At 40.6% G+C, this 20,981-nt stretch overlaps 1 long non-coding RNA gene across 2 annotated transcripts in view; it reads left to right on the top strand.

The window, feature by feature from the left end:
• Positions 1-20,981, top strand: part of LOC129526938 (uncharacterized) — a 373,113-nt gene that overhangs the window by 187,359 nt on the left and 164,773 nt on the right. For both annotated transcript variants that reach the window (XR_008671753.2, XR_010131205.1), the window contains exon 2: positions 7,861-7,921. This is a non-coding gene — a long non-coding RNA (uncharacterized lncRNA). The remainder of the gene's footprint in view (positions 1-7,860; positions 7,922-20,981) is intronic.

The raw sequence follows: 20,981 nt of genomic DNA, 5'->3' as shown, positions 1-20,981 counted from the left end.
GTGCAAATCCCTACCATCAGGTCTATGTGGAAAGCACTTCTTGACAGCAAAGAGATTCTGGCATGGGCTTACAAGCAGACATTTAACAATTAAACATTTGAAGAATTTCCTATCCTGGAGGGCTTGAAGATTAAGATAGCTTCTCTCCAGAAATGTTTTGAAATGCTACCTCTGAAAACAGGAAGATGAACTAATTTACTTGCAGAACTACAAATGGTCAATCATCATCACACACATACTGATCAGTTACAACATGTAAGACACCCCAGCTAGTAGGTACAGGGCTAAATGAAGGGGTAATTCCTACTTTAAACAAACTTCCAAGTCAGTTGAGCCAATAAAAGATGCCCAGAGAAAATGGAAATGGTACAAGGCAATAAATTGTACCTTCGTCTATCAGCTGGGGACCATTCAGGAAAATAAAACCTAGTCTTTTTTTTTTTTTTTTTTTTTCAGACAGAGTGCCTCCCTGGTTCACACGGTTCTCCTGCCTCAGCCTTCCAAGTAGCTGGGATTACAGGCACCTGCCATCACGCCTGGCTATTTTTTTGTATTTTTAGTAGAGACAGGGTTTCACCATGTTGGTCAGGCTGGTCTCAAACTCTTGACCTCAAGTGATCTGCCCACCTCAGCTTCCCAAAGTGCTGGGATTACAGGCATGAGCCGCCATGCCTGGCCCTCACTAGTTCTTTTAGAATTCAGAATTTAATATAAACAGTTAGGGAGACAGGTATTGAATGACAAAAGGCAAAAGTGGTCATCGAGATGACAGAGGTACTAACTTCAGAAAGCGAATACCAACCTCTCAGGCTGGAGAAGCACAAGGAAGATGAAGGGGCTATTAAAGCATAGGAGCTTGGGGTCAGAGGCTTCCTGGGTTGGACACAGAGCTCTGAAGAGGGAGGGTGCCCAGCTAGTATGGTGCTCCAGAATTCAGAGTAGGACTTGCAAGGAGCTGAGACCTGGGTCTCTGAGAGGAAGACACAAAGAAGCTAATCCTGGCAGTGTGCAGATGGGTATGAATGTTGGAGGAGAGGGGGCAATGAAAATGGCATCAGTTGCTTCTGCAAGAGTAAGGAACCATTGCTGGAGTCAAGTTGCTAGGACAGGAAGCTAATCAGCAGAGAGTCCCTTCCACCTCCTGATTTCCTAGTCTCCTCTAGGGCTCCGATGGGCAGAAAGCAGCAAAAAATACCTGGCAAATCAGAAATGTGGGTTTCAAAGTTCCAGCCCTAGCATTCCAACACAGAGTGAAAGAAGGTCAGTTAAGAGACAATAGCTCAATAACCAAAAGAATACCTTAGATGAGGCACAAGGAGACACTGCATAGGGGATTTTAGGTATGATAAAACTACTCTGGGCTCAATGGTCAGGGAAGGCTCTGTGGACAGTAAGTGATCTGAACATTTTGTTATAGCTCAGGCAGATTCCACTGTGGGTCATTCATTCATTCAATAAATATTTAAATGCCTATTAGGTGACAAGTGGCCTGTTAAACACTGGAAGTATAAGGATGAACATGACAGATGAGGTACATGTCTTCATATAACTTATATGAGAGGAAAGAGGAAAATAAAAAACAGCAACAAGCAAAACTTCAGATATTAATAAGTTCACGAAGGAAGGAAATAAGTCAGGGTAATGTGATCAAGAGATACAGGAAGGGATTGGGGCCACTTCAGGTTAGGCCATCAGGGAAGGTGGTCTTAAAGAAGGTGACATTTGAGTGGAGACTTGAATGTGAGGCAAATTAAAGATGCAAATAACTGGGGTAGGGAAGCAATCTGAGCAGCAGAAACTGCAGGTGCAAGGCCATGAGGCATCAATGTGCTTGCTGTGTCCCAGGAGCAGAAAGAAGAGCAGGGATTTGTGAAAGAGTGGCCAGGCATGAGGTGGGAGAAACAGCAAGGCACAGGCCTTGTGGGGCTGATAGAACCATTATAGACCCTGATAATGATTTAAAAAGATCATCTTGCTGCTATGTGGACATTGGACAGTAGTGAGACACATAGGTACAGGGTAACCAACAGTCCGGGCAAGAGATTTTGGTGTTCTGGTTTCAGGTGGTAGCAATAGAGATGGTGAGAAGTGACCATCTTTGCAAGATACATTTGAGGTATTACCAAAAGAATTTGCTTTTGGATTAGATTCTGATATGGTTTGGCTGTGTCTCCACCCAAATCTCATCTTGAATTGTAGCTCCTATAATTCCCATGTGTGGTGGGAGGGACCAGGTAGGAGGTAATTGAGTCATGGGGGTGAGTCTTTCCCGTGTTGTTCTCGTGATAGTGAATAAGTCTCACAAGATTTGATGGTTTTATAAAACGGAGTTCCTCTGCACAGGCTCTTTTGCCTGCTGCCATGTAAAACATGTCTTGCTTCCCCTTCACCTTCCACCACTACTGTGAGGCCTCCCCAGCCATGTGGAACTGTGAGTCAATTAAACCTGTTTCCTTTGTAAACTACTCAGTCTTCATTAGCAGCATGAGAACAGACTAATACAGATTCCAAGGGTGAAGAAAAAAGGAATGTGGGGGTCCGCACCATTGGATAGGTAACAATATCACTTACATGTTTGGAAAAGTCTTAAGCAGGTTTTGGGCTGTTGGAAGAGGCATGCGGTTTGAGATAACTTTTTGGTACTCAGTAAGAAACATAGAATAGGTTGTTAGATTTATGAGTGGCATTCATTCATGGGAGGTCTAGGGCTCTGGAGACATACTCACTGGAAGACTATTGGGAAAGGATCAGCCAAGAAATAGCTAGTAAGAGATGAATGGAATAGAATTAGCTCTTGGATTAGCTATCATCAGTCTGAATTAGAGGCAGAAGGAACTCAGCATCTGTTGAGGCCAACATGGATATGCAAGAGCTTTAGTCAGTGGAGATGGGTATTTATGGCTCCCCTTATCAGATAAGAGTAGTACTGTGGTTGTAGGTGATTAATGCTTTTTGGGTCAGTGGGGCTGAAAGCGATGATAAAAGAAGCAATAATGAGGGAAGAGGGCATTCCCAGTGGGAAATACAGCCTGTGCAAACCATATAGTAGGAATTTAAAAAGTGTATTCTGTGGAACAGAGAGTAAACAATTTAGAGAAGCCAAGGAGAAATAGGGCAAGTCCCGTATAATCTCTTAGTATGGGAAAGCTTTTTAGAATGTATTTATTCCAACCTCATATTTAGACATGGGGAAACTGAGACCTTGAGGCATTAAACACCTTTGCCAAACACACACCATTACTTAGTATCCAAATCATGACTGTAATTCTTTTCTCCTTATGTGCATCCTCCTATTATATCATGAATATTGTATAGCTCATGCTGAGAAGTTACAGTTTTAACTATAGCAATGAGAAAATACACAAGGCTTTTGAACAGAAAAATTAGGAATAGTGTAAGGCATGCTTTGTGCAAAATTACCTCTGATGGTCATGAAGAGGAGGAGACCCAGGCAGGCCAGGTTGGCAGTGTTGGTAGTGGTCAGGAGACATGAGAAAAGTCCTCCATATGCTCAGCCATTCTCCTCATCAACCTGGCCTATAGCTAAGAGTGAAATCCAGCTACAGGGAAACAGGGATCCTAGGCTAAAATGTAAAATCTAGCTCATTGCCATCCTTGTCATGATGCTATTTCAAGTCACGTTCATTTCTTCCCTTGTCACTATTATATGAGAAAGTGTGAGCAGGTATGGTGAGCTTGGGGAGGATGTGTGAACTGACAAATTCTTAGGAAGCCTTTGGCAGGATATGCCTGTTAAAACTTAGGGCTCTACCTATTCAGTAACTTAGGAGAAGGACTCAACTGAAAAATAAAGTATAATACAGACACATGCACATATAGTTACCTGGACTCTAACCCTTAGTTGGATTATAAATTAGCTAGCTCATAAATGGTGGTTTCTACTTCAGGTGGAAACTGGGATATTTTGAGACTGTAAATGGACATTATTAATAATTTTCCCAGGCTGATGAGTACAAATGGGGACTGTCCCAGACAACCAGGAAATATGGTCATCCTATTTCTGTTTTTCCTTTTCTTCTCCAAATACCTACTTTTCTTGCCAAACAGGAAAACTAGAACACAAACTCAAAAACAAGAACTCAAAAAAAATGTTAACTAAACTTTCAAAGTTCTGCCTCTTCACTCGTTTTTAGGTAATTATGAGGAAGTGTTTTTTAGTGGAAGATTTTAGACTTTGGAGTCTTACAGACCTGTATGCAAATCTCAACTTTGCCAACAGCTTATGTGACTCTAGGCAAACTGTTTAACCATTCTCAGGTGTCACTTTTGGTCTTTGTGTAATGAAAATAATAACACCTGCTTCTCAAGTTTGTAGTGAGGATAAAGGGCATGATGCACAAAGATCTTGCACTTTAAAAAATGTGAACTCCTTCTACTAAAAGCACTAAAGCAAATAAAGCTGCCAGAGTACTGGAAGACATTCATTTTCTGTCCTTCCATCCATCCATCCATCCATCCATCCATCCACCCACCCACCCACCCATCTATCCATCCATTCCTCCTACCCACCCATCTGTCCATCCATTCCTCCATCCATCCATCCATTTATCCATCCATCTTCACCTATGAAGCCTCATAGTAAGGCATAAAGCCATCCAGGTGACTAAATCACATTTTAGTGTGGACCTCAGTATCACCGTTTTCCCCCAAAACATTTTTAAAAGGGTGAAATCCGACACTGTTCTAAATATCAGAGGCAATGGCAGCCTTTGGATTGGCTTTGACATTGCCCAATAGGATAATTACAATGTAGTTATATTATATTGTACTTATGCACAAATATAATTAAGACTTTATAATTAAATCCATCATTGACTATAGTAAACGTATTCCACCTGACTTCTGCAATTCGTTTTCCTTTAGTCCCTTGCCGCGGAGCGGGGGTGGCGGCGGGAACCTACAATATGCACTCTCTAATGAACACCAATTCCTTCTAACTTCCCTTTTCTTCCTTCTTCTTGCTCCTTTGTTTTCATATTGTTTAATATGCTTATGCCATGTAGATAATTTTGTAGATGATTTTTTAAAATTTCTAATTTATTTCGTTTTACAACGAATGCATAGGCACATTTGTTTTTGTAGTATGCAGATATTGAAACAGAGATCAGAGAGGTTAAATAACTTGCTCAAGGCTTCTCAGGTGGTGAGTGACAAGTGGACACCTTAGCCCAGGAATTCAGAGTCTGTTAGTTTGAGACACATTTATTCTTAGGTTGTTTTTATCCCGTATAATCTTGAAAAACATTACTTCTCTGAAGTGTCACCTCCTTTCATAAATTACCTGCCCTCTCTCTGGGTTCTCCAGCTTGAGCCTAATTCTCTGGGAACATGACAACACCCTCCACAGAACAAATAAGACATTTAGACATCCAAAGTGTCAAAATACTGTGTGTCTAAAAATCTGCTAAGTGCAACTGAAAGTATCTAAACACAAAACTTGCATGAATGTTAAAGTTAAAATAGACTATTTCTAAATTTTCTCTTACTATCAGGTTCTGGATAAGATCACTGAAGCTGAAGTTGTCTAATCTATCTTGCTTTTACCATTAATTTATTTGTGTGGTGCCCTCTTTGCTGGTACTCTAAGTACACGCTTGTTGAGTTACTGGAAATGCAGCATTGGCATTCTCTCTGGGCCTCATGAAATAACAGAGTTGGACTAGATCTCTTCCAATTGCCTTCCAAGCTCTTACCTTCTTTGACTTTGCTGCGACCCTCCTCAGCCTTTGCAGGACATAGTTGTGAAGTTGGCTTTGGTATGGTGCTATAGGAGGACAGGATTTAAGCTTCGCCAAGGGTTCCAGGATCTGGAATTCCCAGCACAAAGGATACAAAACCTCCTTTCTGTCCTGAAGGCCTTTACAATCAACTGACTCCTAGAGGTTTAGTGTCAGGTCACCCTTTGGTCACCAATACGGCCTTTCAGAGGTAGTAATCCAACATGCTCAGGGCTTCGCTTTTCACGTGCAAGAAGCTTTTGGTCACAGAAGAGTGAGTGTCTGCAGCAGAACCATTTTGGGATTTCTGGGCCTACTTACCAACACTTTCCCAAGCTCCTGTATGGCAGCTCCTGTAGCACACAATCTTTTTATTTATTTATTTACATTGAGTTGTTTGTTGAGGAAAAATGAGACACACAGGCAATACATATCTAAGAGAAAACTATAAATAAATGTCATTTTAATCACAGAGGCTTGACTGCATGATCTTTAGCAGCTGGGAAATTGCCCAAGTGGTGGCCACCCCTCCACATCCACCTTGTTCCTGCAAGAGACTACAGACTGCCCTGCTCCCCACCCAGCCAGGGTCCCTCTGCTGCTGCCTCTTGTGCCTAGTTTTGAGGACAAAATAGGATAAGATTCCAGATTTAGATGTATTTCTTTCTCTCTTGGTTAGAGAAGGCCTCTGCAGCACAGTGCAGTTAGGTCACCCCTCTATGGAGTGATGGTGTTTCTTCTGCTCTGTGCTACTTTGGCTCTTGCCCCTCCTGTGAAGGCTTGGGTCCTGACCTGCTGGGCCTTTAAGATGGGGATTGTGAGACATTATTTTTCTTCTAACCTAATCCCAACCCTAGGAGTATAGAGTCAATCCAGCCTACCTCACCCCTTTTAAGGATGAAGGTGCAGGTAGGTATTAGATTGGATGTGGGTGTCAGCCTGCAGTCAGCTCACCTGGCCTCTCCCTGACTCAGCCTCTCTGGCTGACATATTTGAAGTGTTCAATGAAAGAAAAAGAGCTATATCCTCATCTCAGTTGGCTGAAAAGGAGACATCCAGGTCTCTGTGTCCAAAGGGCCCAGGGGCTGTGCTGTTTTGCCTCACTGTTTATTCATTCTATCCATTATTCCTCCTTTTCTGCAAACATTTATTGAGCAATTGCTATGTGTCAGGTAATTTTGGTGCCAAGACTGCAAAACTGTATCAGACATAAAAGTAATTAAAATAATTCCACTAATTGCAATCCAGTACGATAAGTCCTCTAAGAGAAGTTTATACAAAATATCTGAATACTGAGTGAGGGGAAAGAGGGTAAATTTTTTTCTTTTCTGGTGAAGTAGGAGGGTTCCTAAAATAAGTAACCTTTGAGCTGCATCTTTTATGGTGTTTAAGAACATAGGCTTTGGATGGATAAATTATTTTGCTGCTGCTCCTAACCTATATGCCCTTGTGCCAGTAACCTAAGCTCTTCAAGACCCACACTCCTCATCAGAAAAGCAGGAAATAGAATACTTACTTCATAGGATTGTGGTGAACATGCATGAGCTATATAAAGCACTTAGCAAGGTGCCTGACACAAGGTGACCTTAGCTGTTACTAATTTTAATGGCTGTATATTATGATTATCACCAAGGGACAGATGAGTGGGAAAGAAGAGGAAAACATTCTAGAAGACAGCACAGCCTGTGCAAAGGCATGGGGGCACCTCTTTCCTTCATGTTACCCTTAGACCTGCAGAGCTACAACATACAAGATCTGACCCTGGCCTGGAGGAGGTGGAGGGTGAGAGGGAGGGTACTTGGATATTTACAGAGGAGATGTGTTGCACAGGCTCTTCCCAACCCTGTTTTCAGAGTCCTGACATTGACTACCTGGCTAGGCACCCTTCTCCTCCCTTCATCAGCCTTCACCCAGTGGATCATCCCATTTTCTTCCACAGACTAATCCCTTCTCCAGCCCCAGTAGACAACAAATGGATCATCTGATTGATATCTCAGTATTAGGAAATCATTATCAGGCCCCAGAAAATGATTTTCTGTTACAGAACTGGGATTATTTATTTATTTCGGTACCAACGAATCTATTTTTCACTCAATGGAGATTTTCCATTTTTGGCCCACAGCAATATCCGGAGAGAGAGAGAGAGAGATTCCTATAGAATACAAGACAAGACTATCACAATGGTGAGTAATAAAAAGATAAAATCAAACATATCTTCCTCTGTTGAGTGTGGGGAAACATTGGCAAGGTTGATACAAGCTTAACTATAGACGCTTTGAAAGCTTCCACCGATGTTTAACACGTGAAGGGAAAATATTGCTGCAAGCTCCAATTCTAAGCTGCAGTGGATGAATGAGGTAAGAGAGGTGGAGAATGGAGAAAAGAGAATGTGTTCTCCTCTCCATAATTAAAAGTGAAAGGAGCTTGTGGGTAAGAAAGATGGGGCAGAATGGAGCCATCCATCTGGGTAGCCTCTCTTCCTGCATTCCCTTTTAACCAGGGCTGAGTATGTGATTGCTGCTGAGGACAAGCAGTGGATAAAAACCAAGTAGGTGAAATGCCTTGCATTGCACATTCAAGGCAGGTCCCCAGTGGCTAAAAGGCTGGCATGGAGCTGGACCAGAAAATGTAAATGCGTTCAGTTCATAGGCAGGCAAACTCAAGTTCTTAGAATATAGCAAAACTCCCAAGGCCTCTCCAGAACCTGGGGGAAGATTTTGGTTAATCTACTTCAATTTTATTTTATTCTGAGGGTTTTAAAAAATTTTTTGTTTTTAGATGAGTTTTATTTTTCCTTGGTAGAGAAACCCTTGCTGTATCAAATGCCCTCTCTGGGCTTTAGAACTTCATTAATTAGCATCTTTTAAATGGTTGGGTAATATTCTTTTCTCCCTTTTCCAAGCCATTTCCCCAAGCCTTAATTTTAATAAAGCTGGTGTTCATGAACATTTGAATTTTAAAGACCTTGGTTATAAGAAAGACAGAAGATGCATTTTAAAAGAAAGCCAATCAAGGATGACTCAAATGATGAACAGGACTTCTCTGCTTTTATGAGTCTACTTTTAAAGATCCAATATTATCTTAAGATACTTTTTTTATTTTTTTCCCCTGTAGATAGAGAGCAACCTAAAAAAAATATGCAGACTTGATTAGCGGGGCAGAGACACTGGGGAGGAGTTACTCTGGCATATTTTAGTGTGGGTGGCAATTTCATTTAAAATAGAGCAATAATAAACCTGTTTTTATTTTTTTCATAGAAGCACTACATTTCAAGCAGTAAAGGTGAACCATTTAAGAGCTTTTTAAAAAGAGAACACATGACTAAAACTCTTTAAGATCCCAAATTGTTCACAGAATTTATGCAGCGATGAATACATTTGCCAGTGTAGACTGTTAAAGGCAGAATGCTTGGAAATCGACTCCACGGTTACCCACCTGCCTGGTGCAAGGTTGTGCGTTTCCCCGGCAACTGGGATAACATCATAACTGCTTACAGTGCTGCAGAGCCTGCAGCCCCCTGGGCGGCTTCAGGTGGTAGTGATGCTATCAGCTGTTGCCAGGGCAACGAAAAACCTTGACCTTCTGAGACCTGCCAGGCAAGGAGTGGAGAAATACAGATTTTGAGTCCTGTCTGGAGGTCTGCTGGTGATTAAAGGAATATAATTATGTAGCTATCTGCCACTAAATTACTTATTAAATTCACATACACATACAAATCAATGCATAATACCTAAATAATGCATACATGCTTGCAAGCAGTCTCCATTTAGTAGGTAGAGGGTGCTTCCATATTTGGAAGTGGTAAATGTTTTTATACCCTCCATGGAATCTACCGGTTGGCAGTTGGTGGTAAGATATTTCCCCCAGTCTTCCCAACCTCATCAACTACTCAGGATTTTTACCTCCTGATTCCAGAAGCTGGAAGAAGTATTGAAGAGGTAAATCTGCAGTTACTCTTAAAATGTTTTACATGTCAGGGAGATGAGGTCCCAGAGCAGTGAGGTGATTTGCCTTACATCATACAGATTTAGGGAAAGAGAAATAGGATTGTGCTTCTCTTGTGTGTGTCCCTTTTCATCCTAACTTACACTGGCTGCCTGCCTATATATATATATATATATATATATATATATATATATATAATGAATATCTTTCAGTTTTTCGTTCTGCAAAGTATTTCCTCGGCTTCTGAAGCACCATCTTTTCTGACATCTTTCTACACTATTATTGACTGAATCCCCATTGTCTTCTATCTTGAGTGTTTTTGGAGGGGAATGCAGGAGGCATCTGTCTACGTACGTATTGGCTTATGATGACCTCAAGTACCTCTACTTTAGAGCTAAAGGAAGTACAATCCAATCTTTCTTCGAAGTTTATTATTCTCCCTGTCATCGTGGAAATTACCCCTGCTTACTTCCTGAAGAGTAGTTCAGCACCTTTGGTATCCTGAATATTGGGGAACCAATGGGGGACTCATTTAAACCATGTCAGTGTTCTGAGTTTTATTGATGACTGTATACTCCCTTCTCTCCAAATGTAGAGTGTTTCGATGGTGTTCAATTACCATTTTTCATTCACTCAGTTTAGTTTTATGCTTACAACACCTTAATGTATTGTGAGAAGAAAAGGATTCTGAAAAGCTCACCTTTCTGGAAAAATAAACATTGGCCCTACTTATTAATTTTTGTAGTAGCTCTATCTTGGTGCTGGTACAACAGGCTCAGTGATTGCCTAGGAGAGAGGACTGTGATATAATTCTAGATGCAAATAATAAAGCCATATTTCACCTAGCAACGATATAATGGGGGAGGGTCAGACCATTAGTGGGCATCAATACAGAATAAACTATGCTTCCAGTGTACTTACTCTATGAGGAAAGACCCTTTTCATGATTCCATTCCTCATGAAAGAGAGTAAATCTGTTTTTCTTCCCTTCTGGTAATTGCATTTTTGGACACAATTGCCGGCATCCCACAGGTGGGGATATTGGATTCCATTGAGGATTTGATGTAGTAACTCAGCTCTTGGCTTTTTTTGTGGTGCTAAATGCCATTTTGCTGAGTAATCAGCATGTTTTCCGAGTGAATGTGGTGCGCCATCTGCAATCTGTTTACTTAACTTCATGAGCTCCATTTCTTCAAAGGTGAAGAGCAGAGCTTTTAAACAGAAATTTGAAATGGGTTCTTAACAGAACCTTGCTTGTTACTTACAGAGTCAGAGACTATTAAAATACAAAGAACTTGAAAAAAAGAAGAATTCAGTTACTTTGGATCACTGATCATCATCCCTGAATTGATGTAATTTGCTTAAATTGCTGAGTGGAACCCAGAGTTCTGGGTTTCGCATTCAGCTTATAACTACTTTTATTTCTGTAGCACTTAGGCTCTCTCTAAAGCTACTGTTTACCTTTCTAAGCTGCATTCAAGAAAGCCTGATAGATAAAAATCCAAATTTGCAAAACAGATCAATTAGTGGACCAGTATTCCAACCACAGAGAAAATTCACAGCATGGCTCCTTAAATAAAATCATGCTTCATTGGTGAGTTTGAAATAGAATTTGATTTCCCCCATTGTATAGGTGAAGAAACTGAGATTAGAACTGTCTCCCAAATATAAAAATTTGATTCACACACAACCTTTGAGGAATATATCTATTATGTAAAAGATGATATGCTTGCATGCAGAGAATGATGTCAGTGACACAAATTCTCAGTGGGAAAACTGTCATAAGATTTGAGATTCTGTTATAAAATCCCTGAGTCTTCCAAAGTTCTTGTTATAAGTGAAACAAACCTTTCACTTATCTGTGGAGATTGTCTCCCGTTTCTGTATGTACCACCAAACTGAGAAAAGCTGAACTGCCATCTTCTGGAAACATCTCAGCATTCATCCACAAGCGTGTACCTAGCCAAGTCAGTAAAGCTAAGAGAGAAGAAGCAGGGGAATAATTATATTTTATATGTAAACCATTGTTTTCTTGCTCACTTTACCCAAAGTGACCTTGTTTATAATGTGACCCCACCTCTTGGCCACAGCAAACTAGCCTAGAGGTGAACCCCACTCCAGTCAAACCTATTGCATTCTCCGTCCATCAAATTGGAATTAAATGACATAGACAGGAAGTCAGTCTAGTGGTTGTGGGTGCTAGAATCAAAGGGTCATGTAACCTTTGGGCTGGAGAATACCGTTAATTATATGAACAGTAATAATAAAACAGAGAAAGCTAAAAGTTATAGAAAGAAGAGATGCTCAAAAAGATGCAGCATCTGGAATCCATGCGGCTAGGAGAGTTCTGCTTGAAAAGTTTTCAGTAGCTGTAAGATCCTGATTCTACTTCCTCACCTTTATTTTAATATGCATATCTTTATATGAACTTTTTCTGGAGCTAGTTCTGAATGAGTTTGGTCTCTTTTGCAACTTCAGGAGCCCCCAGCATCCTGTTCTTTGTGAAACAGCCTTCTGTACAACTGCTTAGTTTCATCAGTGACCTATTTTGAATGTGATTAATAAATTCAAAGATTGCACCATCAATTATTTTCAACTAGGGTCTCCTGAGCCCTAGACATTTTTTCATTTCAGGATTCTCCCAAACCATGGCTTAGGGTTCACCTTATTCTTTCCCACATTTTTCTGCAAATATCTGGGGCTGCTATTCTCCCAAGCCCATTGTACTCATACTTTCTGTATCTGTAAATATTATTTCTTTTACTGTCCATTGGTCTAGATGCAAAAGTCAGCCCTTTATACTTTCCAAAGATAATATACTCACAAAGTCCTTCAAAAGCATATTACTCAACACTGTGGGTCATAGGGAGGGTTTCTATTATGTAATGTGCAGCAAAACATAACAAACAGCAACTCCCAAATCTCTAAAAACATCTTGGATATCACTATTCTCTGAGCTCCCTTTTCAGACACTGCCACCAGGATTGTACCTTTTAAAATATTTTTTCCCATACTACTTCCACCTTGATATTCTCTGCTTTCTCTCTCCTGTTTCTCTCTCATATAACCTCTCTTTTGTCATCTGGCCTTTTCCTCCTCAAAGAAACATAGAAATCCTTCTTCATTTTTAAGGCAGATGAGATGCTTTCCTCTCTCAGAAAACTTGGCAATAGCCAGGGCCTAAGCCTTGGCAAACACAACTTCTCACCAGGATTTAATAGGTATTTTCTCAAAGCCTGTGTCCTCTGTAAGTAGAATTCTAGTTCCAGCTGCCAAGGTAGCCGTGAGAGTGATAGTAGTAGTCATAGTCATTCTCTCTCAATACTCTGATACATCAATTCACATCATTTGGACTTTATACCATCAATGATTTTCAATCAGTCCTTCATTATGGAGCTGCCTCATGGGCCTCTATCTGGCAGAGAGAGAGTGACTGAGCAGGGGAGGATCCTGGTCCCTTAAGATCCACCAAATCCAGAGCCTCACAGAGTGCCTCTGCTTCACACAATAGAGTTGTATGTAAGAATATATTTGAAGAGAAAGGTCACATTGCTAAAAATAGCTTATAACCTCCTGAAAAAAGACATGAGATGCCACTGAAGAATTTTAAGCAGGGCAGTGACAAGATTTAACTCACTGTGGTGGGACTGAGAGGAGAGGCCCCTGGGGTTAGGGTATCCAGTTAGGGAATTCACACTGGGGCCTAGCAAGATGGTGAGAACCTGAATCAAGGGGATAGCTGTTGGAATGGAGAGGAAAAGTCACTGGACTTGGTGGCCAATATGACTTTAGGATTTAAGCAAGAGGAAGACGTCCTGTATCTACAATATTTCTAACCTTGTGACAAGGTGAATCTTGGTGCCACTACTGAAAGGAGGGAGTAAGGTAGGAGAGCTTGATTTTGGAGGGTAGGTGGGGATGTAGGTTTGACCCTGTATATTTTGAAATCATTGTGCTTTCTGAATCTGCATCTACAAATGGGTAGCAGCCAGGTGTACACATGAACCTGTTGCTCAAGAGAGAGTTTAGATTGGAGCTACTGATTTGGGAATCATTCATGATACAGGGTCACTTCAAGGCATGAAGTGAGAAAGATTAGGAATGAGAAGAGAGGACTTTTAAGCATGAGAAACGGGGAACATGCACATTGAATGCCAAGAAAGAAGCAGAGGGGCCTGAGAGGGACGGGGCAGAGAGGCAATAAAAGAAACCAAAGGGTGAGTTATAGAAGCTAAGGGAAGAGAAAGTTGGAGTGGGGAGCTTGGTCAAATATTAACATGAAATCATGCAAGTTGTAGCCTGGCAAGTGTCTTTGTATTTGGCACTTAGAATGTTGATAAGATCTAAGAAGGCGATGGCTGCAGAAACCACGTATTGGAGTGTAACTAGGAAAAGACAAATAGAGGAAGCAAACGAGAGGGAAGGATGGCAAAATGGGAGTTTGAGGACAATTATAGACAAAGAGGAAGAATCCAAGGGATAAGAGATAACAAAAGTCAAAGAAAGAGAGGACCTAATAGATAGACAAGTGACTCAAAAGAAGTTAGAATGACTTGGATTATGAACACCAGGGGAGGTGCTCACCATGGAGAAGGGACACCCCTTCAAGAAGATCAAAATAGATAAAGACACATTGGAAGACTCTTTGAAATTTTTAGTGTGTTTTTTTTCATTTTAAATTTATAAAGTGCTTCTATGGGTTGAATGTTTGTGTCCCTCCCGTCACCCCACTTCCACAATTCATATGTTGAGACCTAATCCCCAGGGTGATGGTATTAAGAGGTGGAGGCTTTGGGAGATGATTAGGTCATAAGAGTGCTGCCCTCATGAAAGGAATTAATGCTCTTATTAAAAACAGCTTTCAGTGAGCTTGTTTGCTCTTTCTGCCATATAAGGTTACAGCTAGAAGGCACCATGTTCACAGCAGAGAGTGAGTCCTCACCACACAATGAATCTGCTGGTGCCTTGTTCTTGGACTTCCCGGCTACCAGAACTGTGAGCAATACATTTATGTTGTTTGTAAATTACCCAGTCTATGGTATTTTTGTTACAGCATCCCAAATACACTAAGACAAGTGCTTTGTGTAATTTTGTTTGTAAAAGCCCCTACAGCCCTGAGATTCATGCCATAATTGTGTAAAAGGAGAAACTGAGGGAGAGAACCATGATATCCGACACCTAATCATCATATTGCAAATGGATGCTTCAGAATGCATGGTGATATTTCATTCAAACAGCCAAGGCAATCTTAATGGCATCAGCCTAGTGACTGAAAGGAGCTGAATGGTTATCAGACAGCTTAGCGCCTGGCTGGCCTCATGACAGAAATAACTGAATTGACTGAAAAAATATTCAGATTGTTGGAGTCATTGAGATAGTCTCAGACTGTAACTCAATTGGAACAAATGAAGACCAGTAAAGTTTGCATCTTTCCATTAACACAGAAGCAGCCAGCTGAAAAGTTTAAAATAAAATAAAATGTAAAAAATTAAACTGTTTATGTGATACATACAATTCTATGAAAGTAGGTCTGATATTTGGTTTTCACTGAATTAAAAGAACAAGCCAGTTGTTTAAGTACTGTGTAGAAATAGCCAAAACCAAATGTACACCAGGGCTATTTGTCTTCACTACCCACGATGTAAAAAATCAATATCACTCAGAAATGGTTATTCTCTTTTGTTGGGGAAATGGAGTGTAAGGGTATGGGAGAAGTTTATTGGATGGAGAAGGATTCTGTGGTGGTATGGTCATAATGGAGGTTAAGCTTAATTATGACAGTAGCACACTCATGAGAGTTTTAATTCCACATAGGTAGTTTACTGAAGACAGCTGTTAGGTGACTAATGGAGGTTTGGCTATGACTTCATAATCCACACAGCTAGGCTTTTGCCCTAGGTATACAAACTGGCTGACATTAGCAGGCTTTCTCACTTGATAATCTTCTTCTATAACCAAAACTGATCACTTTATTAAAAGAGTTAAGCACAGCAACAGCAAAGAGCCCTAAGTGTTTAAAGAATATAAATACAGAAAGTAAGACTTTAAAGATTCAGGCAGATTCAATTGGATTTTTTTTTAAGTTTGCTTTAGTTTTTATAAATACTCAACTGGAATGAGTATTTTATAAATACTAGACTGAAATCTATAAGCTAATAATTCTCTTAAGGGAAATACTGATTAGAGATGATCATTCAGGGTGCACTTTAAGTCTACCAATACCTTAGTTGTAGCTCAATCCCGATAAATGTCAGTTAAGGGTCCAGTTGCCTTTCCATGCCTCCTAACCAGAGGATCTTGGAGCAGCATGTTCTGACCAACTCTTGAAAATAAAAGTTTCTATCCTCCTAGGAAAATTTGCTCTGTCACCAAGGCAAAAATAACTATAAGAGCTGGTCTTAAATATGCTTCATTGATCAGTGACAACTAGCTCAAGTAATCCAACTTCTGAAGGCTAAGCTCATCAGTGACAACACCATGTTTCTGAAATCGGTCAATTGGCAACGTCCTCATTCTAGTGACTGCCTTTCTGAAAGTCAGCCAATCAGAACCAGCCTCACTTGAGTTCCTAAACTTCTGCAGCTAAAGTTCAAGCAATCCCTACACACTAATTGCTTGTTAAAGTCCCCCAGTCCAGAAACTCCATACTTTCCCCAGTCATATATCGACTCAGCTCTCTGCTTTCCTCCCCAAGACTGCACCTTATACACACAGCTTTCTCTTGAAACAATAATTTGGCTTTTTGTTTCAGATAAGGGTGGATTAGGCATAGCTATCCCTGAGAGCTGCATGCTGATGCACTTGTGGGTGGCAGAATTTTCAGTTGGTACTTTTCTCAATGGACTTCTATAAGACTGGCCTTTCCATCTGATCTGCCTTAGTTTCTTCATTCTTCTCACTCCCAGTGTACTACCAATTTATCTTGGACCATAGAGCATTTTGATAAGAATAAAAAAGCATCTGAGCTGGTATTGGTGCAGGAGAGAGACAGCATCTTTGTAAAATTACTGTATTAAAAAAGTGCAGTTAGACTGGGTCAACCATTATATCACCATGGGAACTAATTCTAATCTCATTGTGACTCTGTTTCCCCATTAATAAAATGCTAATTATTGAAGCTACTTTCTTGTTCAAGGTGAAATTAAGATATGCAAAGCATGTCATTTAGTGCGTGGAATATAAACTATTTTAAATAATGAAGGTTCTATTTCTTCTAGGAATCTAACTAATCCTGGTGGTTTGGCTCTCTTTCTCTCTCTCTCTCTCTCTCTCTCTCTCTTTAGTATTTACGCTTTCAGAGGTATTTTCAGTTTCTGAGACAGTGAGTCTTGACTGCAGCTGCATACTTCAAATACTTCATAAACTAGGAACAACAGCAGCAAAAGTTTAAACATAACAGATACTGGTGAGGTTGTGGAAAAAAAGGGAACACTTTTATACTGCTAGTGAGAAGGTAAATGAGTTCAGCCATTGTGCAAAGCAATTTGACGATTTCTCAAAGAACTTAAAACAGAACTACCAATTGACCCAGCAGCCCCATTACTGGGTATATATCCAAAGTGATAGAAATCATTCTACCGTAAAGACACATGCATGTTTATGTTTATTGTAGCACTATTCACAGTAGTGAAGACATGGAATCAACTTAAATGCCCATCAGTGGTAGACTAGATAAAGGAAATGTGGTATGTATATACCATGGAATACTACACAGCCATAAAAAAGAATGAGATCGTGTCTTTTGCAGTATCATGGATGGAGCTAGAGGCTATTAAGTGAACTAACGCAGGGCAGAAAACCAAATACTACATGTTCTCACTTATAAGTGGATGTATTAGTCTGTTCTCATGCTGCTAATACAGATATACCCAAGACCGGGTAATTTATAAAGGAAAGAGGTTTAATTGGCTCACAGTTCAGCATAACTGGGGAGGCCTCAGGAAACTTACAATCATGGTGGAAGGGAAAGCAAACAGGTTTTTCTTCACATGGTGGCAGCAAGGAGAACTGTAGAGGGAAGTAGGGGAAATGCCCCTTATAAAACCATCAGATATCATGAGAATTCAGTCACTGTCATGAGAAGAGCATGGAGGTAACTGCTTCCATGATTCATTTACCTTTCACTGGGTTCCCCCCGACGACATGTGGGGATTATAGGAACAACAATTCAAGATGAGATTTAGGTGGGGACACAGCCAAACCATTTCATTCCTGTATTAGTCTGTTCTCACGCTGCTGTGAAAAAATGCCTGAGACTGGGTAATTTATAAAGGAAAGAGGTTTTATTGACTCACAGTTGTGCAGGGCTGGGGAGGCCTCAGGCAACTTACAATCATGGCAGAAGAGGAAGCAAACATGTCCTTCTTCACATAGTGGCAGCAAGAAGTGCAGAGTGAAGGGGAAGAAAACCCCTTGTAAAACCATCAGATCTCAGGAGAACTCACTTACTATCATGAGAACAACATGGAGGTAATAGTCCCCATGATTCAATTACCTCCCACCGACTCCCTCCCATGACATGTGGGGATAATGGGAACTACAATTCAAGATGAGGCTTTGGGTGGGATCACAGCTAAACACATATAAGTGGGAACTAAAGATTGAGTGCACATGGACACAAAGAAGGGAACAGCAGACACTGGGACCTACTTGCGGGTGGAGAGTGGGAGGAGGGTGAGGATCGAAAAACTACCTATTGGGTATTACGCTTATTATCTACGTGACAAAATCACCAGTACACCAAACCCCTGTGACATGCAATTTACCTATATAATAAACATGCACATGTGCCCCTAAACCTAAAATAAAAAGTAAAATAGGGTTCTATTTCATCGAAGACTGTCAAATCCCCCACCTTTTCTTTAGTACTTTAGCCTTTAGTACTTTCACCTGTACAGGAGTTTTTAGTCTATGGGACAGTGAATCTTGACTGCACAGCTACACACTTGAAATATTTCTTAAACTGTAAACAACAGCAGCAATGGCAGCAATAAAAACCCAGTGATTCATATGTAGTAGGTCTGGAGTGGGGCCTAAGCATCTACATTTTCAAATCCTATGTGAGTGATTCTCATATGTATCCAAGATTAAGGAAAGAGGAGTCCCATTTCAAGGCTCAGAGGTAAAAAGAAGATCATCATGTGTTTTCCCAATTGTCTGATGCTATTCACTGGGGCAGGAGCAGTGAGCTGTAGTGAGAAATACATGGCTAAGGAGGTAGGGATTGGAGCAAATGCTCTTTCCATGCTCTTTCCTGTGCCTATAGCATAATATTTGTCATATGGAAGGTTTAAATAATTAATGCTTAAAGTTCAGAAATAAAACATCTGTTTTTTTGTTTTGTTTTGTTTTGTTTTGATGAATCCCTTCAGACTATAAACACTGAGAACTACTGGTCTAGACCTCTCTCCTAAGACTGAGACCTGTGAGGCCCTTCCACGTAGACATATTGTAGACTCAGCCCAACTCCAGGCTTCTGTAACCAGACTGCTTGGTTGAGAATCTGGCTCTATGCCTGACCAACTGTGTCTTCAGTTATTTTTCCCCCATCTCATACTGGCAGTGGGAAAATCCCATGAGATTAATATTTGGAAACACATAAGTGACCAACAAAGAGATAAACCTCAATAAATGTGGTTATTATTATATTTGTTATCCAATTTATTAATCTTTCCCCCATACCCACTTTCCTCAGTTATACCCTATGTAGTGAATGGTAGAACCAGCCCTGATTGCTCAAGTGGAACACCTGGGGGCAGCCTTTGACATCTCCCTCTAATCTATCCTCTATGTCTAGTGCACTTTCTGACACTGTCGGAAATGACAATGTTTTTTCTTACCGTCACTCAGTTCAGGCCATGTTTGACTTTGTTCAGGACTCCTACAACAGATCCCTCTTGGGTCTCCCGACTCTAGTCTTACGTAAAACTGCACACTCAGTGTGCAGCTTGCCTTCAGACTCAGCTTTCCAAACTGCAGAGAAAATTATGTCATTGCCTTGCTTGAAACCCTCAGTGACTTCCAATTGTTCTTGGGATACCATGAAAACCTCCTCATACATTGAACAAGGTCTTGCTTCTTTGGCTCTTGTTAACCTCTTCAAGTCTCAGCTCTTTGACACCCTGCTTGCACAATATGCTGAATCAGTTTGGACCTCGCTTCTGTGCTGTAGCTGTGCCAAACTTCTCTGAACATCCCCCAGTGTCATTGTCTCCATCTGGAGCACTTTCACTGTGAATGCAGAATGAAGCATACGAGATGCAGGAGGATTGGAACCCAAAGGAGATGTTGATTATTTCAAGAGCCCTCCTGTTCTAAATTCTCACATTCTATAATAAAAATACTTGCCTCCTGGGTTGGTGATGATGATGATAATGATTGGTGGTTTCTATCCACCCTTTAATTTCGTCAGCAAGCTCCAGCTGCTAACTCAGACTCTCTCAAAATAATTTAATGTTCTATTCCAGTGCTCAAGGAAATTATTGTAACATTCTCACTCAGTACCTTCTTGATCTCTTGCTTGGATTCCATTTCTAATCACCAGTTGGCCTCTGTAAAGCCTTCTGTTATTCTTGCTTCTCACTTCTGGATTTGATAGATTTTTGTTACCCTTTTGCTTAAACTTCAGCTTTTCACAGTGGACTTTGGGTTGCTAGATTGTCCTTGGCAACTGGAGTTGTATTCAGCAGGAATCCTCTATTCCTAACCCAGTCCTGTAAAACCCAACCCAGAGCCAATCTCTGGCCAGAACTCCAGGATCTGCTTTGACTGCCCTTGGAATTAAAAAAGTAAGACATTAATCATTGGACTGCTAGGCAATTCTTTCAGAATGATAATCTGTAATTAGTAGGCTCAAAATTGAACTTGATTTTCTTAACAGTAAAGTAGAAAATGCCCAGGTTTTAAGATTTTAACAATGTGTGTGTGTGTGTGTGTGTGTGTGTGTGTGTGTGTATGTGTGTGTGTGTGTATGTAAACATCTAAATGAGAAGAACAAGAAATACAAACCTAATTGTAGCACTAATAATGAAGGAAATCTTGCCAGACAAATTTTAACTTCATTATTGGCTTTAATTAGCAAATGAGTGGACAAATAGAATACAGTGAATGTCCCTGGTCTTGACTTGATTAACACATTGCACAGAGCACTTCACAAAACGATAGCCCATCAGGGCATTTAAATTGTCTTAGAAGTGAACATTTGCAGCATTGGAGAACTGGCTGGCTGCATGCAGAGGGAAGGTACTAGAAATGACAGGCTTTTGGGAATATGATGACATGGACCCTGTCTTATTCAGC

This window comes from Gorilla gorilla, chromosome 16, assembly GCF_029281585.2.
Source record: "Gorilla gorilla gorilla isolate KB3781 chromosome 16, NHGRI_mGorGor1-v2.1_pri, whole genome shotgun sequence".
In the NCBI taxonomy this organism is placed as follows: domain Eukaryota; kingdom Metazoa; phylum Chordata; class Mammalia; order Primates; family Hominidae; genus Gorilla; species Gorilla gorilla.
This window is presented reverse-complemented; position numbering and strand designations above follow the sequence as displayed.